The sequence below is a fragment of the Macrotis lagotis genome, chromosome 3 (assembly GCF_037893015.1).
Source record: "Macrotis lagotis isolate mMagLag1 chromosome 3, bilby.v1.9.chrom.fasta, whole genome shotgun sequence".
NCBI lineage: Eukaryota > Metazoa > Chordata > Mammalia > Peramelemorphia > Peramelidae > Macrotis > Macrotis lagotis.
Genome location: NC_133660.1, coordinates 92,365,527 through 92,393,417, shown reverse-complemented (window position 1 = coordinate 92,393,417; position 27,891 = coordinate 92,365,527). Strand labels below are relative to the sequence as shown.

The following is a 27,891-nucleotide window of genomic DNA, read 5'->3' as shown; positions in this document are numbered from 1 at the left end:
AGCCTGGGAGTTGGGGAGGGGGATGGGAGGGGGAGTGAATGAAATGGATGAAAATTGTATTTATATTGAGTAGGTCACATTTTTTTCATTTCAAAGCCTGATATAAAACCTTTTAGTTATCTATGAACTGAGAACATAAACACTGCTATTAAAACATTTCATCTCTCCCAACTGAGGCACCAGACAAATTTCCCACAATGTGCTGAGCTTTCAGCATCATTCATGAAAGATCAGACCTAAATTCAAAATAGTCTTGCTTTATTTGAAGCTAAATTTGACTGTCTTTGTGGGTGACCAAGGTAAGGGGGTGGGGGAGGGGGGTAGAAGTCAGATAGGAAAGTGTAGAGAAGATGTAAAATGGCTTATCAGAGCATCACACCTGAAGTCAGGAAGAGCTGGGTTCAAATCCAGACACAGACACTAGCTAACTCTGTGACCCTTCGCAAATCACTTAATCCTGTTTACCTCAGTTTTCTCAACTGTAAAATAAATTGGAGAAGGAAATGGCAATCCACTCCGGTGGCTTTGCCAGGAAAATCCCAAATTAGGTCACAAAGAGTTAGACACGATAGAAACAGTTGAACAAGAGGATGGGTTTGCAGAATAAAGGATAAAAAGACTAATTGTATTAGAGTTTTTATATAATTAACAACAGAGATTTATCAGGAAAATGTTCAGATTACATCAACAATTTGTTCAAATGAATCTAATTGGAATTGTTTGAATTGTTCACCATGCCTTTTTTTATTGTAGTTTTGAATTAATTTTGATCTTCACTCTAAAAAGTTAATGTCCTGGTGTTCTACACTGCCAAAAAATTAATGATTCCTATGTCAGTAATGAACCCATATCTTATCTGCCAAATTATAATAAGGTTCTTTTTTTCATGATGTGATTTCTTTTCCTGAATAAATTATTCTTAGTGTATAATCTATAGTCTGGATGCTTTTGGTCATTTGAGTTGCATAGCCATTCATATCTTGAGTTAGATTTACTTGTAAATGTGAGTGTTGGTGAATTTAGTTATTTTTTTCCCAACCTGAAGCACATAATAAATCTTATCTCCATCAAAAGATTATGAAATTTGGGGCAGCTAGGTGGCATGGTGGATAAAGCACCGGCCCTGTAGTCAGGAGTACCTGGGTTCAAATCCGGTCTCAGACACTTAATAATTACCTAGCTGTGTGGCCTTGGGCAAGCTGCTTAACCCTGTTTGCCTTGCAAAAAAAAAAAAAAAAAAAAAGATTATGAAATTCTTGAGGGTGAGGACCACTCATATATTTCTTTTGTGTTGGTCCTTAACTACCTAGTGCTAAGGAAAACACAAAATCTGTGCTCAGTAAGTGACCATTTAATTAAGTACAATATACATTTAAAAGAGCAATTAATGTTTATTATCTTCCAAAGATGTCAGGTTGATAGATATGAGTACTTGGTTTATCTCCTGAACTGGACTAGCAAAAGGAAAAAATTAGGCAAGGTTAATTTTTAAACTGGGAAATTCAGATTCTACAAGGAAAGGAATTCTTTGTTAAGAACACATTATTTACTTTCATGAATGCTTATTCATGAAATATTAGGATACTTTAATTCTGACCCAGAACATGGAGTGCTAGGACCGATCCAAACTTATACAGTCACTTGCTCTGTGACCCTGGGCAAGTCACTTCACCTCTGTTTGCTTCATTTCCCCTCAGTTTGTCTCAAATTTGTCCAGTGCCTCAGTTGGGAGAGATGAAATGTTTTAAAAACAATGTGAGCATCTGGAAAGTTAGGATACTAATAACTCTTGCCTCTCAGGCTTGTGAGGACCAAATGAGATAATATTTGTATTAGTATAGTGGCTGGCATACAGTGTGTGCTACACAAATGTTAGTCATTATTGTCATTGTTGTTTTTAATGAGATATTTGCATTGCACACTGCTAGACACTATATATAGTAAATTATAACCCAGAACATGGAGTGCTAGGACCGATCCAAACTTATACAGTCACTTGCTGTTTTTACTTCCCCTCCCTTTCCCCTCTATTTCCTCTTTCCCATTTACTTAGCTATGATCATATAAGATAATATGTAAAGCATCTTCCCAACCTTAAAGCACTATATAATTACCAATATTCTTGTTGTTGTGATTATTATGATTCTGTGTCCTGCTGGAGGCCTTTCCTGATCCCACCCTAGCAATTGTTAGTATTTCCCTCTCACTCCCAAAATCACTTTGTTTTTCATTTAGAAACTTGTAAATTTATTCTACATATAGCTATATCTACCTTAAACTATTTTTTTGACTCAATTGAAGTCAATGAGCATTTATTAAACTTCCTTGGTTCTACTGGAAATACAAACAAAGTGAACTATGCCTAGGCCCCAAGTAGCATCCATTGTCCATGGAAGAGATAGCAAGTTTACCAACAGTTTATTTTTGTATTTTATTCTTATTATTATAGTTTATTATCGTATTGATTTTTTCTAAATAAATACTAAATAACTAAGGAGGTAATAGCAACTTGGGAGGGTGGAAATATTGAGTTTTGGAAGGAGCTAATGGTTCACAGAAATAAAGGTGTGGGAAAGGGGCATTCAGCACAAAGATAAAAGATAGGATTTCATGATAGGAGAAGGGATGTCCTTTTGGAAAAATAGCCAAGTGGGTCACTTTGGCCAGCACTTGAAGTATGTGAGGAAGAGTAAGGTAGTCAAGATGAAACCTTCAGAGCTAGATTGTTATGCCAGACAGAAGGGATATGAGATTTCAATGAGAAAAGTAAAATGTAAAAAGCTCTATAAATGTCTGTTCTGCTTTGTCTCCTCCCCACCTTCCTCCAGTGGAATTAAACTCCCTGTAGCCAGGGGATTGTTTTGTTTTGTTTTAATCCTTATATGTCTTATGCCTTTTATAGTTCTTGGTCATTCAGTTCAGTAGTTTTTCAGTAGTTTCCCACTCTTTAAAATAACATTTAGGATATTCCTGGCAAAGATACCAAAGGGATTTGCCATTTCCAGCTCCAACTCATATTAAGGAGGGAGAGTTAAGTGATTTGCCCAGGGTCACACAGCCACTAAGTGTCTGAGGCTGTACTTGAACTCAGGATGAGTCTTCCTGACTTCAGGCTCAACATTCTATTCACTATACCACCTTGGTTCACCATGGTAGGGACATGGTTGGCACTTACTAAGTGCTTGCTAATTGAATTGTTGTATAATATACCATAATGCTGCAAATGTAAGCCACAGTAACAAAATGAGAACTCTTTGAAAGAAAAAAGTGATACAGGTATACATGAAAAATAACTTTGAGTATAGAAAATGGGTTTTATGCAAACCAAATTTTGGAGGGGGAAATGTGACCTACTCTGACCACAAAGCATTTCTCCAGCATTCTGCTTGAATTGTTCCAGTATTCTATGGCAGCATGAATTTCCTAGGAGATCCATTTAACTTTAAGTATTCAAGAGCAAATGAAAAAGTTGCAGGACTCAGAAATCAATATTTCTGATTAACACCCCTGCCTCTCCACCTCCAACACAGAAGATCTCAGTGTCCTTGGCAAAAAAGCAAATTTCATATTTTATTTGAAATGTATGATTAACATCCATGTTTGGAAAACATTTAAATTGTTTACTTCATGAGTCTCTTGCTCCAAGTATGTAAAATATAATTTTTTAGAATATCATTCTCTTATTATTTTATTATGCCATAAAAGTATAATAACAAAATATAGAAGTCTTTTTAAATCAATTAGATTACATCTTGAATTATCACACTTGTATATATATATATGTGCATGCATATATACACAATACACAACACTTTTTAAACAATAAATTAGAAACTGGCTGAGAGCATTTACTCAGTGAGAGCAAGAGCCTAAAAGAGTTGATGGAAATGTCGCTACTATTGTTTTTCCTCAGTCCCTGCTCTGATGAAACAGAGATCTCTATGAACCAAATGATCTTCTCTAGCCTCTCTCCACCCACCCCTACACACATATTTGTCAAATACCATCCACTTGCTGATTTACTTAGAGAAATGTAAATATGAGAGTTAGTCTCAGAGTTGGAGACACCTGGTTTTAAGTTCTATCTTTATCATTTGTTGGCTCTGTGGTGCTTTATAAATCATCTTCCCTCTTAGCACTCCTGGATTAGCACTCTCTAGGATTGTAAATTATAGAAAGTACCAAAACATACTGATAAAGGTAATTCCTTTCTAGATTTTCCTACACCTATGGAATCACAGGTTTTTAAGTAAAAAAAATAAATTATTTAATTAAATAATTAATGCACACACATACACAACACATATGCCATTTAACATCTTCTTAAAGCAGCAAATGAAGGAAAGACCTCAGCATGGTAAAGGAGCCAAATATAAGTTTGACTCTAACCCTTTACACTATATTCTGTGACTCTGAGAAAATTTTTACCTCATCTATAAAATGGGAGTCATAATACTGGTGTCATTAAATACCAAATCTCCTAGGGTTATTGGGAAGATAAAATATGAAAATGTGCAGAAAGTACTTTGTCAACCTCAGTTTATAAATGTGAGCTACTATTATTGTCAGACTCTGAAAGTCCTCATAATTAGATTGTTCTCCAATGTGTTTATATATATATGCAAATGTAATCATAAATATGCTCAATATATAAATCTTCATATCAACCCTGTGAGATAGATGTTAATTTTCCCATTTTGTGAATGGGGAAAAACTGAAGCTGAGAGAATTTAAAATATTTGCCCAGGTCCCTGAACTGAGAATTATCTGAGGCAAGGTTTGACCTCTGGTCTTCCTGACTTTAAGTCTGATATACTAGCCACTATACCAAATTATAGGTGTATCACTGCAGGGTTCTGGGACATGCTTGCTTCAGTAGGTATCTTTCTAAGTCACTTCATTCCCAGATACATGGCTTGGGTATATTTAGTACTTATAAGAAAGGTATGCCTCAGAATGTTTGGGAATTGCCCACTCTCTGGGAAATAGGGAAGAGTTAATGGAAAGTAAAAGTAGGAAGGAAGGAAGGAAGGAAGGAAGGAAGGAAGGAAGGAAGGAAGGAAGGAAGGAAGGAAGGAAGGAAGGAAGGAAGGAAGGAGGCTTCAATGACATTAAAAAACAGAAGATAGCAAAAAGAAGTGGGCATATTTAAGTGGAGCAATTCAAAAACTGTATATATCATGAGTTCACAGGTCAATATTAATGTTTTGAAGAAATTAGAGATTCTATATAAGGCAGAGGTGAGGAAGAATATGTGTTTGCTTGCTCAATCAAGGATATTTTGGAACCAGACAGAAATCCATATAAAAAAAAGACTTGGAGTTTTAGTGGACCGTTAACTCAATATGGATCAATAATATGATAGAGATTCAATTATGTAAATAAAGTGTCCCAAACAAGGCAAATGATACTCTCACTGAACTCTCCACCAATCAGAATAAATCTGAAGGTCTGGGTATAATCAGTTTTGGGAAAGGCCTTTTAGGAAAGACATGTTGATCATATCCAGAAGATGGTTTGGGGACTTAAAATTAACCTCACCTTTGCAGCCAACAGTGATTTGTTGAAAAAATTGGGGATGTTTAGCCAGGAAAAGAGAAGACCCAGGAGGTACCAGATAGCTTCCTTCAAATATTTGAAAAGTTATCTGTTAGAAAAGAGATAAGATTCATCAAGTCAAATGTCTCAATTTAAGTAAGAGATGACCCACAGAATTTTTAGTCTCTTGTTTGACCGCAGAGATAAAAATGAGAAGCTTGGTAGAGGCGTTGCAGAGAGATCTACTAGAAAAGGCTTCCTTCCTGATGATTCAAATTCTCCAAAAGTGGAATGAGTGTCTTCAAAAGGAAGTGAACTTCCATTGTTGAAGACTTTTAAGCAATGTTTGGATGTACAGATTTGACTAGATTTCTGAAGTGCCTTCTAAATCTCACACTCTATAGATTCAATTAACTTAGGTTGATGTCAGTGCTTTAACTCAAAATGAGCTTATTTCTGTTTACTGCTTTCCTCAATTATTTGCCAACTGTCTAAAGTTTTCAGCCTCATCAAAAAAAAAAAGATTAAGTATATTTTTTTACCACTCATCTACCATGGTTTAAATGACTTTGGTCCTCAGTTTCCTGATCTGATGACCCTTCCAGCTCTGTGTCTATGGTCTTGAGAACTATTAATCAGCACATGGTGACCTGGAAACAACTTAAAAAAAACAAAACCTAAGTTTCCTAATTATCTATGTAAACTTGCAATTCATCTGGAAATGCAAACTCTATACTGATTTACCCACCTCGGGTCTTCTAATTAATTTTGACTATTTCAGTCTTAATGACAAATTTCAACCTCTCCACCTAGAGACCCACCCAAGTCAGGAAAGGTCACAGGTCCACACCCAGTCTCAGATAACATTGAGCTTGTCCTCTCCCTCACATGGAGGAAGCATTCATTATATACTCCAACTCTTATACATATAACTTCAATTTTGCTACATAGCAATTCTATTTCCTTTTCCTCACTATCTTACTGTTCTGGAAGTGTTCCTATCATCACAAACTGAATGACCTCTTATAGGCCTCTCCCCTCAGGTCTCTATTTTCTTTATGGGTTAAATAGGCATAGTATGTTTTGTGATGTGGGTTTTCAGCTTGATTTGTGAGATTTTTTTCTCCCTACATAGCAGGCTATATCTAATGAAAAACATAGCTCATATAGTAAGTGCTGTATAGTCAATGGTAACAAGACTTTTCCCCTAGTATCAAAATTCATAAATTTTTTTCTGAGTAGGAAATACCAAAGAAAACATGACAGAAACTGAAAAAGGAGAATTTGGATGAGACAAGAGATTAGGAAGAGATTTTTCACCACCTCAAAATCAATTTCCACCATTACAGAACTAGATCTAGAATACTGAAAATTTTAGTTCTAAATACTTACTAATTCAATCACATTTATTCAGACACTATGTGACTCTGGGAAAATCACAACTTTTTCAACTGTAAATTGAAAGCCACAAGATTATTGTGAAGATCAAGTAAGATAATATTTGTAAAAGTGCTTAGCCACGTAGAAGGTTCTTAATAAATACTGTTTCCTTCCTCTCTTCCTGGAGAAGACTAAACTCAGTTCAAAGATGGTTTAGTTCAGGAGTTCTTAAACTTTTTTTTTCTCATGAATACTTTTGGCAGTCTGGTGAAGTCTTTGGACCTCTTCTTACAATAATGTTTTTAAATAATTGAAGAAAATATTCAATTCAGCTAGAAGTTTGTGTAAATTAAAGATATATATATATTTTTTTCCCTTCCTAGTTTAGACCCCTTGAAAGCAACCCACTGATCACTTTGTGGGTTTGCAGATCCAGATTAAGAATACCTGGTGTAAGTATTTCAGAGGTTGTCAAATGTTTAAAATTTTTTGAATGCCTTTCATCAATAAATCACATCAAAATCTAAGTCTAGCCATTTCTTGTATTAAAGATTCAAAAAAAGAGAAAAAATTCCATGAAATGAACCAACACATTAACCAAGTATAATAATACTTAAAAAAGAGGTAATTTTTCTAAGCCTTTCTCCTGAGCCAGAATTAGTCATTATGAGAATATAGTATTCAGTTTCATTTTATTAGCTCTTTCATTTATATTGTTCATTCATGTCTGACTCTTCATGACCCCATTTGGAGTATTCTTTACAAAGCTATTAAAGGGCCAGCTAGGTGGCACAGTAGGATAGAGCAATAACCCTGGAGTCAGGACTTGATTTCAAATTTGGCCTCATATGCTTTATATTTGGCCTCAGATGCTTGATACTTACTAGTTGTGTGACCTTGGGCAAGTCACTTGGCCCCATTGCCTTGCAAAAACCAAAACCTTTTTGGTTGGGTTTGGTTTTTTTTTACAGATGAGGAAACTGAAACAAACAGGGTTAAGTGATTTGACCAAGTCACAGCTACTAATGTCTGAGACTGGATTTGAACTCACAAAGATGAATCTTCCTGTCTGTAGGTCCAGCACTGTATCCACTTGCCACTTAGCCATCTCTATGTGGGTATAGTCATGATATATATACTGTTCAACAAGTTAACTACTCTACAATAGTTCACCTCATCATCATTAGCATTTATATAGTACTTTGAGATTACAAAGCAACCTACACATTTTTTTATTTGATCCTTATAAACAACCTTGCAATAGATGCTTTTATTACCCCCATTTTTGCAGATTAAAAAAACTCATGATTCCCAGATTAGTTAAGTAATTTGCCCATGGTCACAAGGCTAGTAAATGTCTGAAGCATTATTGGAGTCACTTTGGACTTATCTGAATCACTTCATTATGATTTAGGACATATTAATATCATGTAGCATAATTTGTTCCTTTCCCCACTCAAAGGCCATCTCCTTTATTTCTTATTCCTTACTATTGGGATAAATTTTATATAGGAACAGGAGCTGAGTTTTGAAGGAAACTCAGGATTCTGAGGCAGAGGTAAGAAGGAGTAAACATTTATTTCCTTAATTAAGAACAAGATGCAGGGGCAGCTAGGTGGCGCAATGGATAAAGCACCAGCCCTGGAGTCAGGAGTACCTGGGTTCAAATCTGGTCTCAGACACTTAATAATTACCTAGCTGTGTGGCCTTGGGCAAGCCACTTAACCCCATTTGCCTTGCAAAAAAAAAAAACCAAGATGCCACCAGACAGAAATGCATATGACAAAGGTTTAGAAGGTTAGTGGACCATTAACTCAGTATGAGTCAACAGTGAGACAGGGAAGCCAATTAGTGTCTTGAACAAGGGAAATTATAGTCCTGCAGACTATTTCCTACTCAGACCAAATCTAAAGTACTGTAACCAGTTTTAGGTACCATATTTTAAAAAAAATGACAAGTTGGCAATGTCCAGAGGATGATTAATGGACTCAACATTAATTTGGGAGTTGAAATTAACAATGATTTGTTTAAATAAAAAATAAATAAATAAACAAACAAACAAATAAATAAATAGATAGATAAATAGATAGATAGATAGATAGATAGATAGATAGATAAATAAATAAATAAGCAAATAAATAAATAAATGAAAAGCTTGGGATATTTAGCCTGAAAAGCAGAAAATTCAGGGAGGACAAAAGTATTGCATTATACTTTCAAATTGTACCGTCAACTCTTACATCTCTCCAAATAACCCACCACTACCTCCACTAATCTGCCATCTCCCCTTCTACTTGACTTTGGTTTTAGATATCTACTATTAGAGTCACTCACAAAAGAGAATTAGAGGATAAAATCTCAGAAAATTTCACATTACTAAATCATTCCTAAGCAGGGACTATAACCTCTATGTCAATCAATGGTTCAGCCTCTCATGAAAAAATCCCTGTTATATTTCTCTAGCCAAGTCTTATTGACTAATTAGCTTTAAATTAATCAGAGTTGGTAGTTACTACTTTGAAAGGCAGAGAGAATCTATTTCTGAGGCAGTGGAATAAAAAACAGGTTAAAGGGCATGTGGATTTTGGTAGCGATCTAGAGAAGGCTGTATAGATGGTGGCATCCAAAGGAGGTAGAAACAAACAATATGGAGTGATGAGAGGGTAAGATAGCAGGCTCAGATTATGCAAACCACAGAAAAATCCCACCATTTTTATTTATTTTGTATTTTTCTTCATCTGAAGCCTACAGAAAATATAATATTCTACCAACAGTTCCTATGAGTCTTATTGAGGTTTCTTCCTGTGAAAAGCACTAAACTATCAAAAAATATTAGATTCATGTAGGCAATCTCTGCTTTTCAACACTTGACATTCCACTGCTCCATTCATTCAACACGGTCTAATTAACACCTATACATCACTTCTCAGTGGCCCCACACATTCATTCCATGGTTTCTACAACAGGGCCCTTGCTCCTGGCAATGGACAATAACTCAGAGAGCCAGCTGGATGGAGAGAAGGAAGGATTTGGTTATGTCTGCTGTTGTTTCAAAAGCCTGAGTTTTGAATGCAATTATTCCATAAACACCAGGTAAAGGTAAAAGGACAGAAAGTCAATGTTTCAGGCAAGTAATCAATAGGATCTTGAACATCCCTGCTTGCTATGGAGAGACTTATCTAGAGAAAAAGAGGGCATTTATTCCAATCTTCCAATGGACATCATTTTAAAGAGATGATCTATCTAATATTTCTAAATCCTAAGAATTCCATGGAGTGGCCTCTATTTTGATATATACATTAATGCACATTTAATGGGGCCTACAATATAATTTTAATTCAATTCAATTAAACAAATATTCACTAAGAATTTACTCTCCACTGGGTACTGTGGTAGGTGCTGAGTTTATAAGAATAAAAATGAAAGTCTCTGCCTTTAAGGTGTTTATAATCCAGTGGGGAAGGAAAGGAAATAACATGAATATTAATAAGTAAATGCAGAGCAATTGGAGGTGGGAAAGAGCATTAACAACTGAGAAAGACCAACGATGACTTTAGAAGACAAAACCTGAGGAATTCTGGAGGCAACCAGTGCAGTGAAAGATATTAGATTCAATGTTAAGGGTACTCTCAGCCATATGACTAGGTCAGGCCTGGAGGGACTGAGACATGCTGTCTTTCATCAGACATTAAATTCTCAAGCATAACATTGTTTCTTTGGGAAAATTCAGTGTCATTTCCAGGGATGCAATGCAATAAAAAGTGAGGACTGCCTGTAATATTCACTGGGCTGGAAATTATTTGATCATCAAATCCAAGAACCTTCTTTTATTTCCTAAACTACCTGGCAATGCCTATCCCAGTTTGTTGTGCTTATCATTTTTATTTTGGTTTCTTTAAGAACTGATAAACTTACTCAGATCAGGCATACTACCAACCAACTTTGATAAAGTCTCATTTCTTTTTGTTAAAAAGTTTGTCAGTGTTAGCTGAGAAAAAAATTCAGGGGGGTTTTGACATCTATCTACATTTAGGTTCTCTTGTCATAGTTTTCCTAAATATTATAAATCTGAAATCATTCCTTTCTTCTTTATTACTTTTAACCATCCAAAATAAAGAGCCTTTTATTAGGATGAAGTCATTCTTTCTGTCTTGCTTACATCTTGTAGGCTGGTATGGCTGACTGAACCCACATACTGTCTGTTCTAGAAAGGGGTCATTGACTGGAGTCAAACAGGATTTATTAAATGGTTTTATCATAACCTCAATTTTTTTTGTGTTGTTCATTTGTTTTACTGTAGTTTACTCAAAGTCCAAAATTTTGGGGACACCCTGTATTATATTTTAATGTTAAAAATACTGATGATAGGGTCTGGAGCCGGCGCAATGGTGGAGACGGACCCCAAAACTGTACAGGACCGGACTGCTGTGGTTCAGACCCTGCTCCAGCAGATGCAGGACAAGTTTCAGACCATGTCGGATCAGATTATTAGCCAAATTGATGATATGAGTAGTCGCATTGATGATCTGGAGAAAAACATTGCTGACCTTATGACCCAAGCAGGGGTGGAAGAAATAGAAGGGGAAAACAGAGTACCTGCTACACGCAATAGTTAAAGGTTTTGTTAATCATTTGGAGTGGATTCTGGAAAATATTTTTTACAAGCCAAGAGGTGAATGAACAGCTTTTCTCAACTAACTACTGTGCGCAAACATTTTTTATTATAAAGCTTGTATTCCTCGAATATGCAGTTTAGGTTTCAAAGTGATTTATTTTTTTATTTCTTGTGCGTGGTAGCTTCATAATATAATACATAAAATGTGTAAACATTAGTTAGTAAACTAAAATTCTGACTACTCTTGGCTAAAATTTTAAAAATTTTTAGTGCATTTTTTGGTCAGGTCATTGGTTGTTCCTTTTGTAGTAGTTTCAGTTTAATAACAAATTGCCGTGAGTTTTTTTTAATTAATATATTGATTTTTTTCAATTGTTATCAGACTCTGTTTGTGAAGTAAAACACCCAGAGTCTATGGTTTGTAATTCTCAGCACAAAATTACTGTTGTACTAATAATGAATAAATGATATGTTGACCATATTTTTAAAGCAGAAAAAAAATACTGATGATAATAATAATAATAGGAATAACATATTTCTAAATTACTCTCTAAGAGTCACAAAGAGTTTTCTTCCCAAAAATTATAAGATAGATAATACAAGTTTTAGTATCTGTGTTTTGTTGTTCAGTCAGATTTCAGTCATTTTTTGTGAAATCCCATTGGTTTGACATTTCCTTCTCCAGCTAATTTTATAGTTAGCCTCCTCCTAAGGCAAATAGGGTTAAATGACTTGACCAGGGTCAAACAGCTAATAAGTATCTGAGGCTGAATTTGAACTCATGGAGATGAGTCTTCCTGACCCCAGGTCTAGCAATCTATCTACTGAGCCACGTTAGCCGCAAAATCTTCTGACTGTAAGACCAAACTCTTTCTAATATCTCTGTATTTTTTATTGCTGATTTTGTTTCAATAAAACACTTTATAACAAATAATTCCATTTTTAAAGGGTAAAACAATTTAATGGATCATTTATATCTAATGTATTATAGGTATTACAATCAATATATACTTATATCAATTACAACTCTGTTACTTCACTCCATAGTTTCCTTCCTTTCTGTTAAAAATGGTATTGCATTTTAACCTCAAGCCAATGGTCATTTTGCTCAGAATTTTTTTAAATCTTTCTATTCAATAACTCTCAATAGGAAATTTGTCTTAGTTGCTTTGGAGGGAAATTGTTTCAGGATTTTGGGAAAGTTCAGTATTTTTTCCCTTTTATTATCTTGGAAATCTAATATATCCAATGGAACACAAATTCATATAGTCATAGTTTGTTTTTTTTTTACTTTTTTGACTAGATACAAAATTGGTGGTAAAGAAGAATAATGAGATAATATCCAGAATTTAGACTGCATGGTTTACTCAGTCCAGAGTTAATAAGAATTTATTAATTTCCTTAGAGATTTTTGTGAGGAAAGTACTTTAAGAGTGCTATAGAAATGCTATTAACATTAACAATGTAATTATCTTGTAAGGACCAATCCAAAAATTTATACTAATGCCTTTTGCTTTTATATTATATCAACTCTTTAATTTACTCTTTTCCCCTCTCCTATGTATTTTCCTTGTAATAAAGATTTCTAATTCAGTAAAACTACACTGATAGCATATTTATATACACATATATGATATGGATATGTGTATGTACATGTGTGCATGTGTGTATGTGTAAATGTACTAGGGTTTGAAGAGCTACAGAATGTTATAAATTGCCAATGATATCTACATATTTTACTGCACTTTCTGTTATATGAATAATTAAATACAAAATAACAATGGAAAAAAATCCTAAAATATTCCAGTGATGTATCACTCTCTTGTTTAAGTACCTGGAATGAATGAATGAAATATTAAACATTTAAATGTGCCAAGCAGTGAGCTAAGCACTAGGGATTTAAAAATACAATTGGAACAGTCACTTAAGCTCACTGGACCTCAGTTTCTTCAAATGTAAAATAGTTTGGAATAAATTGACCACCAAATTTCCTTTTATTTGTGATCATGAAAAAAAGTTAATGCCTTGAACATGATTGTTCACAAACAAAATATATGAAGAGAGAGAGAAATGAGAGTGAACTTACCCACCACCATTTAATGAAACATTACTAAGACCTACTGTCACCATAGATAGATAGGAGTGAGTGAGGGGAAAGAGAAAAGGAAGAGGGAAAAAGAGTGAAGAAGACTGGTTTCCCAATCCCCTACCCACTCCACCCCCAGTCTTGTGAATAAGAGCCAAGCTTGGGCTTTGCCACATGACAGTGTGAAGTTGTAAAAGGAGTCCAGTAGCCTTTGAAAATAGAGTTTCCCTGGGCCAGAACAGACCCTGCAGAACAGTAAACAGTGTTGCATTATAAAGTCTGGTCATGGGATACCTATGGGAATTTTTTTTTTAATGTGCCTAGAAAAGAAGAGGCCTCTAAAGAATTTGGCACAAGAAACTGTTTGAGGAATGCTTTTGGCTTTGGTTATATTGTACCACAGGACCATGTCTCAGACTTTTTTCCATTTAATGAATCCCAAAGACTTCCACCCTCCCCACCAGCCCCCTCATTTTCTCTTTTTAGAAAGGTTACAACTGAAACATAATGGGACTCTGGCTGTGTTTTGTTAGCTTTTAATATAAGTAGTTAGTATGGAATGAGTTAGCAGATATGTGAATCAATTAGCCAGTTCGCTGGGGCTCCTTTTTAATGAGGGGCATCATCAATTTCTAAACGTTTACTGGAAATGGGAAGATGATGGCATGGAATTTTTCTATTGCCCCAAATATTAAAATGATACAAAGGGTCAAGGTGAGTGATGGACTCAAATGCAGAATGAGACTTGTCATTTTTTGGACATAGCCAGTGTGGGAATTTGTTTTCCTTTATTATGCAAGTTTGTTACAAAGATTTTTTTTTTCCTTCTTTGGAAGGAATGGTTTCCATTGGGGAGATGTAAAGGAGAAAAACATAAATTCTTGTCAATTGAAAAAAAGTTTAGGAAAAAATCAGATCAGACTGGTTCTTTCAACTTTCTTGCATGGTATCAAATTGTGACTAGAACAGAACAAAATATATGACAGCTACTGCCTTAATCCTACTACCCCACCCCTTGCATGTATGATGTTGATCAATTCTAGAAATTCAGCAGTAATCAAGTCTTGTCTCCATGGCTTCCACAGTTTACTCAAAAAGCCCCAAGCTATGTTGAGTAAATTGGACTTCTGCCCCCTAAGCCTCTGGCAGTAGGTGAGGGCAGGAAATCTTTGACAGCTAAGCAAACCTGATTGCCTCTAGGATAAAATACCTCCTCTGGTATTTGAAAGTCCTTCACATTCTGGCTCCAATCTCTCTTCAGAGTTTGATTATGCACTACTCCCTTTTACACATTCCACTTCTAAGGAAATTGGTCTGCTTGTGACCAACAGCACACACACACACACACACACACACACACACACACACACACACACACACCACACCACACTCATTCACTCTATCCATAACATTTCATCTCCCAACTCCGTGACTTTCAACAGACCTTTTCTCCCAGGCTTGAAATTCTCTCCCTTCTCAGGTTGACCTCTCAGAACTTTCAGTTTCTTTCAAGATCCAACTCATGTTGTTTTGAGTTATGTGCAATTCTTCATAACTCCATATTGGGTTTCTGTGTTTCTCAATCCCCTCACTGGATACTGGAGGGGTTTGTCATTTCTTTCTCTAGCTCATTTTACAGATAAGGAAACTGAGGCAGGGTTAAGTGACTTGCCCAGGTCATACAACTAGAAAGTACCTGAGATCAGATTTGAACTCAGAAACTGAGGAGTTTTCCTGACTCCAGGACCAGCACTCTAACCACAATGCCACCTATCTGCCTTTAACTCATGTACCCCATTCCTTTAAAGATTTTTCCCTGATTCCCCCAGCAGTTAGTACTTTTCCCAGAGAATTATCCTGCCTTCAAGCATAGGTTGTATTGGGGGAAAACAGTATGCCCATTGTCTTGTCTATAGTACAATGAGTAAGACTGCTAGCTGTGGAGTCAGAGGAGCATGATCTCTATATGTAGGATATGAGTGACTTTGGGCAAGTCACATCACTTTCCTGGACTTTGGGTTCATCATCTATAAAATGGAGTCAGACTAGCTAACTTCTGAATCCCCATCCAACTCTAGAGGTATGATCTTAGGAATACACTATATGATCCTTTGCTGTTCATATTACCTTGGAAACTGAGGACATTGGAAGTCCCTCTAACCCCAGAGGTCATAACCTGAATTATGAATCTGCTTTGGCAATACTGAGAGGACAGTGACCCAGAAGACTTCTATATCTATATTATGTATCTACTTATCTCTAGTCACGTTGTTTCCTCTCTTTAGAATAAAAGTCACCTCTGGGGCTTCATAGCAACTGATGAGAATGGAAACAATCCAGTTGCACTGTGATTTCTCCTTTTCTTTATTAGGTCTGGCTGCTGCCTTTTGACAGAATGAGGGTAATGGCCAGAAGCAAAGAAAGAATAAGCACCAAGCATAGTGAGTATGAGCTAAGGTTGGAAATATTAGGGAAGCAAGATGTGACATAGAAGTTAAGAAATGGAAAGAGCACAGGATCACAAACTGGAAAAATCTCTTTACAAATCCTAGCTCTGGCATGACTTATTATCACATTGAACAAGCCACTTCAAATAAGAAGTTGAACACAGCTGGTCTCCTAGACCCCTTCAATAATCACATTTCCGGGGCGGCTAGATGCCGCAGTGGATAAAGCACCAGCCCTGGAGTCAGGAGTACCTGGGTTCAAATCCAGTCTCAGACACTTAATAATTACCTAGCTGTGTGGCCTTGGGCAAGCCACTTACCCCATTTGCCTTGCAAAAAAAAAAAAACTAAAAAAAAACCTAATAATCACATTTCCATTGAATGCTATCGCTTGGAGGAGTAAAAATCACATTTCCTTTGTTCTAGTAAAGGGGCAACCATCATAAACTAAGGTGTGTACATTTTTCTTTCCTGAATTGAGATTGGATCTATGGGGTGGTCACTCACTCCATCTTAAAGCAGAGCACTGTGGAATAATTCTGTACTCTCGAGTCTCCCAAATATATTAAAAGATCCATAAAATATAAGAGGGGGGAGTGGGAGATCACTTCCATTTTTTCCAATTGTCATTTACTAACTTATCTGATAAATATGGGGCAAGAAAGTATGAAATGCTGACTGACACCTCAGCCAGCTGCTGACAAGAGATAGAGGATATCTTACCTTTCTTCTCCCTTCCACTGACTAAATGAAGGTGGTGGTCAGAGCAGCAGCAGCAGCAGCAGCTTGAGAAAGCAGAATAAATGCTCTAACTAGAAATAATGGAAGGTTTAGTTCCTATAAACATCAAATTATAGGGTCAATAATAGTTCCTATTTATATAATTGGGGCAGCTAGGTGGTAAAGTAGATAGGGTGCTAGACCTGGAGTCAGAAACACTCATCTTCCTGAATTCAAACCTGGTCTCAGTCACTTACTATCTGTGTGGCTCTGAGCAAGTCACTTAAGCCTATTTGCCTCAGCTTTCTCATCTGTAAAATGAACAGAAGGAAATAGCAAACCACTCTGGTATCTTTGCCAAGAAAACCCCAAATAGGGTCATAAAGAGTCAGACACAAATGAAACAATTCAAAAACAAAATATATAGTTCCTTGAAGTATATATAACATTTTGCATGCATTATTTGTACCAAAACTTTGGGATCTAAGTACCACAGGATCAGAAATTTAGAGATGGAAGGGATCATCAAAGCCATCTAGTCCACCACCCTAATTTTATGGAAGAGTAATGTGGGGTCCAAGGAGTATAATTAGCTCACATAAAAGTCACAGAACTGCAAGGGTCAGAGATGGTACTTGAAAGTTGGAACTGCCAGGCTCCAAGGCCCAAGAAAATACAGATACTATTCTTATCACTTTACAGATGAGGAAACTGAAGCTTTTCATATTAATTAACTATTCCTTAGGAGCTTAAAATCATAAAGAATTGGGGGGGGGGGCTAGGTGGTGTAGTGGATAAAGCACAGGCCCTGGAGTCAGGAGTACCTGGGTTCAAATCCTGTCTCAGACACTTAATAATTACCTAACTCTGTGGCCTTGGGCAAGCCACTTAACCCCATTTGCCTTGCAAAAGCCTAAAATAAAATATTAAGTGTCATTATAAATCATCTCACTTATTTTGGATTACTGATCACATTTAGTCTAAAGTCTTCTGTCTAGAAAGGCAAATAAAATGATCTTATCCTCTTGGCTTACTGAAGAGTTAGATCCTTCTCTGACTCCCCATGCTTTTCCCTTCTCCTTGCTCTTGACTTACCTAATAATTTCTTCTTAATAAATCTTGTCTGAATAAACATCCAGGATACAGGAACCATTGCTAATTCTTTCCTCATATACCTTTTACAGCTCTTAACATAGTGCATTTAGTAAATAATTAACTGATTGACACACTGCTTGGCATTTTGAGTTCATTTGTTGTGTTTGTTCAGTGATACCTTGCAAAAAGACTGATGAATGTTAAAAAAAAAATAGAGGATTGAACCAAGGGAAGTCTATAGGGTACAGAACCTCTGATTCAATAGGTACTTGATCAGGCCTGACTTGGATGGGCTGGCAGCTCAGGTTTGACAATAGAATAAAGTGGAATAAAGGTCATTAGCAGTTAAGTGTAGGGATTTTACTTAGCCACAGTAGAAGGACATTTAGGGGCAAGGAGAGGATATTTAGCAAGGATATAGAATTGATTGGGCAGAGTTCTCTTGATTCTGTATTATCCATGATAGCCTAAACAGAGCAAAGAAGAGGTGACTAATCATTCATGCCTTGGCTTTTGTACTTAGTGTCCCAGAAAGCTATATTCAGGAACTATCTGAAGTTCTCTGAGTCAATTAATATTAAAGTTTTCACATCTTTTAAGGAAAACTAACCTAGCCTTTATTACTTCCTCACAATGGAACCATAAAATTGTTCCAAAACCATACAGTGTACCCATGGGGGAAGAGGTGGCATGGTGTAATCGAAAGAACTCTACAATTTAGTTATATATTGTCTTAAATAACATATACAAATAGCATTAATAGTATCATGGGGGGGCTGAATTTTTTTATATTAAAAAAGAGGTTCACACACATTTAATTCAACCAAAGTGATAGAATCATAGTTATCTAGTCCTATCCCTAACTTTACAAAGGAAGAAATTAAGGCCTACAAGAACTAAATTGCCCAAGGACACACAGATAATAAATAAAAAATCTGGCAATTATTCTTTGATCCTTCACTTGATTAGGAAAAGTATTTGCCATGTATCGTAGAGTCAACAAAAATTTTCACTGTTTCAGTGGTTTTTATAATATCTGGTCTTTACACTGGTGTTGCCTGTAAGTAATGTGAATGAGAACATTTTTATTCTTAGAATATGAATTTCATATGCCCTTCACTCTGGGGAATATAAATAAATTAATAAGGCCTGCCATAGAACATGCAAAGACATCAGCAGCTAATTTAATAAATAAGGTCTTTTTCCCTGTTAAGATCTTTGTGAACTGGAAGTTTATTCTGTTCTTTCTTCTCTCCCTCTCACTCCATGGAAGCTGAGTTGGCATTCCATTATAATTCCAAGAGGGAAAAAAGAAGAATCAAAGGAAACAAAAAGTATTTCTGATCCTTCTCCCAAACCCCCCTAGGAAAATTCATGCCCATATCAACTTGTTAATATCCTATCTGTGCATTGTTAAGTCATAAGCTTTCCTTTTGCCCCTCAGACAACTGAAAACATCTCTTATTTTTCCAATAACAACTTGACAGATGTTTGTCTATCAACAGCATAGCACCTATCACCATAAATTGACTCCTATACATATTCTCCTTGTTTGTTAACCTTGAGTCAATTGGAAAATGTTCCAGTCTCACATTCTCATCCTGTATCTACTTTGCTCAAAGATCTGAAATAGCAAACAATACCGTGTTCCCAAGTAAACACTTTCTCTAAAGGAGATGCTATCTCTGTTGAGACAGAACTTTTCTATACAAAAAACAGAAGATATTGAAACCATCTTTGGAAATGCTTACAACATCCCTTTGTGGAGAAAATGGATACCATCAGCCCAGACTGAACAAAGATTTAGAGGCTTACAGGATCTTATTCCTTTCTCTAGCTTGTTAAAAATAATATCCTTGGAGCCAGGAAGATCTGGGTCCAAACCTAACCTCAGACCCTTTCTAGCTCTTAATATGTTTGCCTCAGTTTCCTTAAGTAAAAAAATGGAAATAAAAACAACACCTACCTCCCAGAGATGCTGTGAATATCAAATAATATAATGCTTAATTTAAGATAATAAAGTGGGCACTTTGTTTCATTCTTTCCCTTTCCTAGTACTAATGCTGAGTTATCATATAAGCACTAATATGGAAAGCCTTTTGTCAGCAAATGAAAGAATTTAAATCATTTTATGATTAATTTTTTTATTCCCTATTTTGCAGTGAGTGGTCCCAGGTTACTATGAATCTACTATGTAGCAATATTGTGTGATTCATCCAAAAGTTTACTATTTGTTAAACCCCCTAGTCACTGAGTAATTTAAACAGAACTAGTCATCTGTCTATTCATCAGTCTTACCAAGACTTGAATTCCTAACAACTTAGAACAGAAATAGTTCAATAAATCACAAGCTTCCAGGCAATAACTTTTGAAAAAGCACCCTTTATTTGGGTGCCTTAATCTTTGGTTTGTTTCTTCATTTTGAAGTCACTGACTACTCTCCTCAGCTTCTTGGATCCCTTGAAATCATAAGATTGTAGCATTTAGAAATGGAAAGCACACAGAGTACATGACCATGGATTACAACTCCCTCATTTAAAGGTGAAGAAATTTGTTTTGGGGTAATTTGGTTGTTCCATTAAGTTTTCTTTTACTATTTCACTATCAAGAGATGAATTGGGAAGAAAAAACAAAAAAATACTACAGGAAGGTAATTAGGTAGCATAATGGGTAAGAATTGCTGGACATAGTGAAGGGATAAAAGGGTTCGAATCCTATCTCTGACAATTACTAGCTGTCTAACTTTGCACAGTCACTAAGTCTAAATTTCTTCATCTGTAAAAAGATGCCATCTAAGGTTTTTGGAAGTACCAAATGAAATAACATATACAAAATTCTTTGGAAACTTAAATCTGCCATATAAATGTTATGATTGGGCAGCTAGGTGGCGCAGTGGATAAGAGCACCGGCCTTGGAGTCAGGAGTACCTGGGTTCAAATCCGGTCTCAGACACTTAATAATTACCTAGCTGTGTGGCCTTGGGCAAGCCACTTAACCCCATTGCCTTGCAAAATCTAAAAAATAAAATAAAAATAAATATGTTATTATTATTATGGAAATATGTCTGTTGCTCTTATAGCAGGATAAATCAATTTCCAAAATTATTTTATTAAAAATTATATAAAGGCAAAAGTGTAGCAAGATATATAGACAAGGCAGTTCCCTGAATTAGCTCTAGTTTATCTACAGATGTTTATACTTAAAGTTAACATCTAGTCCACTCTCCCCCCCACCTTTTAATGAAACATGGACTAACTGTCCTAGGAAAAACAGCAGGGTGTTAGTTTGTCTAAGTAGGTTTGAATCTGGGAAGTGCTAGGTTGTGGGGGAGTTTTTCCTCTCTGAGCCCATTATGGCTTCTTTTCTTCTCTTTAGTGTTCTCAAATATAGACAAAAAGAGGATCGAGAAGAAAGATACAAGCAGGGCCAACTTCAAACACCCCACCTTAGACTCTTCTCAGTCACCGGCTGTGTGAATGTCGGCACCTTTTTAGAGTCCAAGAATAAAAATTCACAAAATGAGATTCCAGAAGATTATGTTAAATGGGACTTCAGTTGCTAGTATTTCTGGAACTCTAACAACCCCTATGACCATAAGATTACTTCTTCACACAGATGTTTGCTTGCTGAAAAGGAGAATGCCATAACATAATATTACACTGTTGTGAGATTATATAAATAAACCCACCCAGAAAATAAATCTTAACTATTACATATGAGAATAGAAGATTAAAAATGGATTTTGTATTGGAGGAAGTATAACTTAAACTATAAAGGCTATGTGAGTATTCTTCAATGTTAACATAATTCAAGATTTCTCCCTTAAGATCATTCATGTCAGAGTTAAATATTCAAAAAATCTTTTAAAATGCAGCCAATCTAAAAAACAATTGGGAATTGAACTAAAGTAGAGGTATATACCACAAGGGGACTAAGGACTAAAGAAAGAAAGTCATTATATTCACCAAAATATTTGTGACAGCACGTTTTGAGATAACAAAGAACTGGAAGTAAAATATATGCCCATCCACTGGGGAATGGCTAAACAAATTATGGTATGCGAACATAATGAAATATTACTGTGCTATTAGAAATGGTGAATATGGTGTATATAGAAAGCATTGGAAGATTTAGATAAATGGATACAAACAGAACCAGGAAAAAATATACACAATGACAACTGTTGATTAGTCATTTTTCAGTTGTGTACTATTCTTCATGATTCCTTTTGGGGTTTTCTTGCCAAAGATGTTGGGAGAGGTTTGCCACTTCCTTCTCCAGCTCATTTTACCTATGAGGAAACTGAGGCAAACAGGGTTAATTGAGTTGCCCAGGGTCACCTGGCTAATAAGAGTCTGAGGCTAGATTTGAAGAGGACCAGCACTCAATCCACTACAACACCTAATTGCCACACAATGACTACAGCAGTATAAAGTAATAACAGCAAGGGATGTGGAGGAAGAAAGAGAAAACTTTTGGTTACTCTGTTTTTTGTTTCTTTGTTTGATGCATCCTGAGCAGTTTGACTAAGAAATATTTAAGAAGTTTTCTTAACTCATACTCTGATTAAAAAAAAAAAACACTTTGTCTATATCCTCAAGATGACGTCTTCCCTGCCTATTTTGAGCCTCATAAGATAAAATTCACTAACAATATGTTAACATTTGTCTTGGAATATGAGTCAAGGATTTGTTTTTTTAGTCCTAATGTTAAGAGAAATACTTGCCAATTCATTGTTAAAAATATATTTTACATAGTTGATGTATTCCTGAAATACTACAGTGCTGGAATAGCAGTCAGGAAGTACAGAGTGCAAATCTGAACTCTAACTTCAGACATTACAAATTGTGTGACCATAACTATTTCACTTCAACAGTATCTGCCTCAGTTTTCCCATATGCCCAATGGGAATAATAATAACAATAATAATAATAATAATAATAATAATACCTCAGGATTGCTGTAAGGACAAAATGAGCTAATATTTGTAAGGGACTTTTCAAACTTTAAAATACTATATAAATGCTAGCTATTGTCATTATTTTGCAAAATGCATTCTTCAATACTGTTTTTATATTGGCATTACCTTCAGGGGTAATTTTTTTATAATTTGGGGAAATATTTTTATTTTTAGTATTTTATTGCTCACCATAGTCATTTCTAAATATACTCCCCATGAACCTTCCAGAGTAACAAAGGGAAGACAAAGTTGGTCATATCCAATTCTGAAAGCACATGCTTGTCCCCCACCTCTTCAGCAAAATTAAGTAGTGCTTTTCATAAATTCTTTTTCTAGGGTCAAGACTGATCATTATAATTATGCAACACTGAGCTTCTTTTTAGGATTTTTCCCCATTTGGGGAAAAATCATTGTCATTAGGTATATTGTTTTCTTATTCGTATTTACTTCTCTGTATGTCAATTCATGTTTCCCTTTTTTATTTTTCATATTTATTGCTTTTTACAGTACAATAACATTCATTATATCCATATATCACAATTTAGCCATCCCCCAATTGGTGGTCACTTTATTTTCTTTTTTTCCCATTTTAAAGATTTTATTTGTTTTTAGTTTTATAATTTTTCCCCTAATCTTACTTCCCTCCCCCACACAGAAGGCAATTTGCCAGTCTTTACATTGTTTCCATGGTACACATTGATCCAAATTGAATGTGATGAGAGAGAAATTATATCCTTAAGGAAGAAACATAAAGTATAAGAGATAGCAAGATTAAATAATAAGATATCAGAGTTTTTTTTCCTAAATTAAAGATAATAGTCCTTGGTATTTATTCAAACTCCACAATTATTCCTCTGTATACAGACGGTGTTCTCCATTGCAGATAGTCCCAAATTGTCCCTGATGGACATGAGCAGGTCCACTGATGGAATGAGCAGGTCCATCAAGGTTGATCATCACCCCCATGTTGCTGTTAGAGTGTACAGTGTTTTTTTCTGATTCTTCTCATCTCGCTCAGCTTCAGTTCATGCAAATCCCTCCAGGCTTCCCTGAATTCCCATCCCTTCTGGTTTCTAATAGAACAATAGGGTCACTTTATTTTCTAATAGGTTTTTTTTTGGCAAGGTAATGGGTTTAAGTGGCTTACCCAAGGTCACACAGCTAGGTAATTATTAAATGTCTGAGGCCAGATTTGAACTCAGGTACTCCTGACTCTATCCACTATGCCACCCAGCACTTTCTATTAATACTTTGGCTTTAAATTTAAATTTCCTCTCTCTGTCAATTAGCTAATGTTCATTAGAAAATACTTAAGGCAATCATGGTAATTACAACAGGAAATCTTTTGAAAATAGAACTAATTTATCTGCTTTCTAAGTTACCTACGGCATAGATTCTATGGTTCTCTTAAAGTAGGGGAGATATGTGCCAATTCAAAATCCACATGTCTTCTTAAAAGCACTTTGCCTTCAACACACACACACACACACACACCCACACACACACACACACACACACACACAAACACAAACACAAACACAAACAAGACAAAAGAGAATTTTCCAGACAGAAGAACAACAAAGTTATGGGGAGGGGTTAAATCAATCAGAAAATTCATTCAACATCATTCATTTAAATACTGGGTTTGTGGGTGTGGGTGGGTGTGGGTGTGTTGTGTGTTCTTCTTACATATGTAATGTCAGTTTGATGTATGCCAAAGCAATAGGCTTTAGTAGAACATTACTTGAATAGAATAATGAGTCATCAATCTAGAGAGGTCAAACTAAAGTAAGATTATGAAAAGTTTTTAATGACAAATGAATAGTTGGAATTTTCTTTTAAGTGCAAAGAGAATCACTGATGTTTTGAGAGTGAGTGGTAGGGTCAGACCTGTGTGTTGGGATAACCAATATGGAAGCTACATAGAGGACTGATTAGAGAAGGGAGAGAATCTAGGCAGGTAGATAAATTTGAAGATTATTATGGTAATCTAGGTGAAAGGGAGAGGAGAGTCAGGAATTGTAATGTGTATTGAGAGAAAATAATATTTGTTATTTTAGCCTATAAAAACTTTAATATCTTCTAAAAGGGAAAAAATGGTGGAATGGGGAAAATCATAAGGAAGTTAAAATGCTAAAAGTATATCTTATGTAATAATTGTATTCCTGAAATGCTAAATGGAAAAAGAAGGGTTAGTGATTCTGGAGAGAGAGAGAGAGAGATCATTGAAGCACAAAAAAGTTCCAAAGGAGCAAAAGACAAGTAGGTAGCTTTGAAAGTAATGTGCTGACTTCCTTAAACTTGATTATATTTCTTTAAAAAGCAATCTATATTTAATAGAGATTAAAGGTTTCATATGTATTCCTTTTTCTTTGCAAAAGGATTAACTGTTACCTTTTTGGTGCTTGTTAAATTAAGAATTCTTTTTAAATTAAAATAATACCCAGAGATACCCCCAAATGCTGATGCCATCAATAGAAATAGGAAGTTAAGAGGAAGGGTGTATTTAAAGGAAAAGATGATTCATTTGAAGTTTGGAATATGTTGAGTTTCAGGAATACCAGGTAATGCTATAGGGTAGGTAGGAGGGGCACAGCTGATCTGGCAGAGGAGTGGTGGGTGAGTATCTTCTATCAGCAGCAATGCCCTAAGACTCCAACCTCCCCGCCCCTTCTGGCTTGGAGATTAAAAAACAAATCAATACTACTATTGTCCCTACAAATGTTTTTTATAAAGAGTTGCCTTGTGACTCCAATCAGAATCCTTGTGATTCTGAGTTTTTTAGTCTGTCTAGGTTCAGGGTACTTTCTCCATCCACTATAGTTCCTTCCATCATACTTGTCCATTTCAGCTCCATTCTTCCCATGTTCTCATCCCATTCTACTCATCTCCCCTTCCATTGTACCTTCTTAAACCCAGTTCTATTTTGGAGAAACTGTTTTTTCTAATTAGATCTATGATCTCTCTAGGAAATTAATATTTATTTATATTTACTGTTACAATATCCTTAACCATTTTAAATGACAGTCATAATGAACAAAATATTTTGGGAAAAGTTAGAAATTAGAATTTTGAAAGCTTTTGCTTTGATTAATAAATGAAAGTTAATCAAGTGAGCTTGTGAGCTTAACTTTCAGTTATTTAATCTTCAAAGACCATTTTAATACTTTTATTTAGATATGATGAAACTTCTTAAGTCTTTAATTATAATTCAAGAATATCAGCACAATCACAACCCAGGTCACAGCGTTAATGTGACTCAGGCCATGAACCACTATTTAAAAGACAATAAACTCGCTCTACAAAATTCTCTCAAGACTATAAAAATTCTGTTCATGAGCCCCTCCGGTCAAAAAATGTCCAACATCAATGAACAAGAGTTTCAGCAGACCTGGGGAGATAGTAGAAGACAGAGGGACCTGGTATGTATGGGATCACAAAGAGTCAAACATAACTAAATGACTGAACAACATAAAAATTATAGAAAATATGCTAGATTGCATTGGTAAAAGGAATTTTCCACATTCCAGAATTTCCTAGGCCAATTAAATCATAGGTTCAGGCTCTATCTCTATTCTGAACTGAGTCTGTAACTTCTTGAGGTGACTTATTTAGTGAGGAGAAGGTAAGCAGCAATAAGTTTGGGCTTTAACTTTCGATCTCCAGCGCCCGGCACATAACACATGCATAATAAATGCTGATGGGGTTGAACTGAATTGAAGAGGAGGGAGATTAGAATTAGATATACAATGATGATCATTGAACTTGTTGGAGCTAATGATGTCAGCAAGAAAAGGAATGTAGAGTAAAACCAAAAAGGGACCCAAGACAGATTCATGAAATGCATTTACTAACTATGACCCTTATTCCATAGGGAGTTACTTATACTTTCTTAATTTTAGTTTTCTTATTTCTAAAACAGAGAATTCTATTGGTGCTCAGAGTGTTGCTATGGGGAAAGTGCTTTGTAAATCTTAAAGCTAAAATTAAAATGAATTGAGTGTCACAAAACCTATACTGTTTAAGAATGGAGAGAAGACATTAAGTTATTTTATTATTAGGCAGAGGAATCTGTTATTATTGTCAGAATCAATCAACAAACATTTATTAAATAGTTCCTACATGTGCTAAGTCACTGGACATAAAAGAAAAAGCAAACATAGCCACTCTCCTAAAGAATTTACACCTTTTTTTTTTGCAAGACAATGGAGTTAAGTGGCTTGCCCAAGGCCACACAGCTAGATAATTATTAAGTTTCTGAGGCCAGATTTGAATTTAGGTACTCCTGACTCTAGGCCCGGTCCACTGCACCACCTAGGCATGCAGGAGCTTACATTTTAAAGGAGGAGAATAGCATGTATAACCTTAGGTGGTGGCTTTTGAGTGCAGTCTTGAAGGAAGCAGAGGAGTCTGAGACAAAGAGGTGAGAAAGAAGAAGAGAAAGCTTCCCAGGTAGTTTTACATAAATAAATAATCCCTAAGAGAAAGTCATTGTTATCTATGCATATCCCAAACTCTCATTTTAACAGCTCTACTAAAGGCTTGGCATCTCCCAATTGATAAGCAGTCCTCCACCTAGTTTCAGAGTTAAATTGATTTCAGACAAGCCATAGATTAAGTAAGATAAGAATCCTAGAACTATGACTACTGTTTTTGTGTAAAAATCTTCCAGGTGGAAGAGATAGACAATATTTGTTGATGCCTACTCTGGGAGGGAATTCAAAATAAATCACTGTCCCTGAGGAACTTAAAAGGTAATGGGATTGATGTCTTGGACTGAGTTCTACTCCCAACTCTGCTACTAATTCCTGTGACCTTAATCTCTTTGGATCTCCACTTCCCAGTGTACAAAATGGGGGGGGGGGGGGGGGGGGGATGTGGAATAGAATATTCAGAAAGATCTTTCCTGTTCTAAGATCAAGTACCTTAGGACTGATTGGGGAAAAAAGGAAAAAAGGAGAAAAGAAACAAGAATATATCCTATACTTTATTATTATTATAATAGTGTTCATGTGGATACACATGTGTATATGTAATATACACATCTATA

At 35.6% G+C, this 27,891-nt stretch overlaps 1 protein-coding gene, 1 long non-coding RNA gene and 1 pseudogene across 8 annotated transcripts in view; 2 read left to right on the top strand and 1 right to left on the bottom strand.

Moving 5' to 3' along the window:
* LOC141517705 (uncharacterized) overlaps positions 1-17,972 on the bottom strand; it is a 90,848-nt gene extending 72,876 nt beyond the window's left edge. For 4 of the 5 annotated variants that reach the window (XR_012476951.1, XR_012476952.1, XR_012476954.1 and 1 more), the window contains exons 1-2: positions 17,882-17,972; positions 5,542-5,647 (exon numbers count right to left, since the gene is read on the bottom strand). This is a non-coding gene — a long non-coding RNA (uncharacterized LOC141517705). Of the gene's footprint in view, positions 1-5,541; positions 5,648-16,789; positions 17,118-17,881 lie in introns of those variants that run through there. The other variant, XR_012476955.1, reaches the window with a different exon arrangement.
* PALLD (palladin, cytoskeletal associated protein) overlaps positions 1-27,891 on the top strand; it is a 498,686-nt gene that overhangs the window by 324,227 nt on the left and 146,568 nt on the right. The window lies entirely within an intron of this gene.
* On the top strand, positions 308-24,362 carry LOC141517704 (heat shock factor-binding protein 1 pseudogene; annotated as a pseudogene).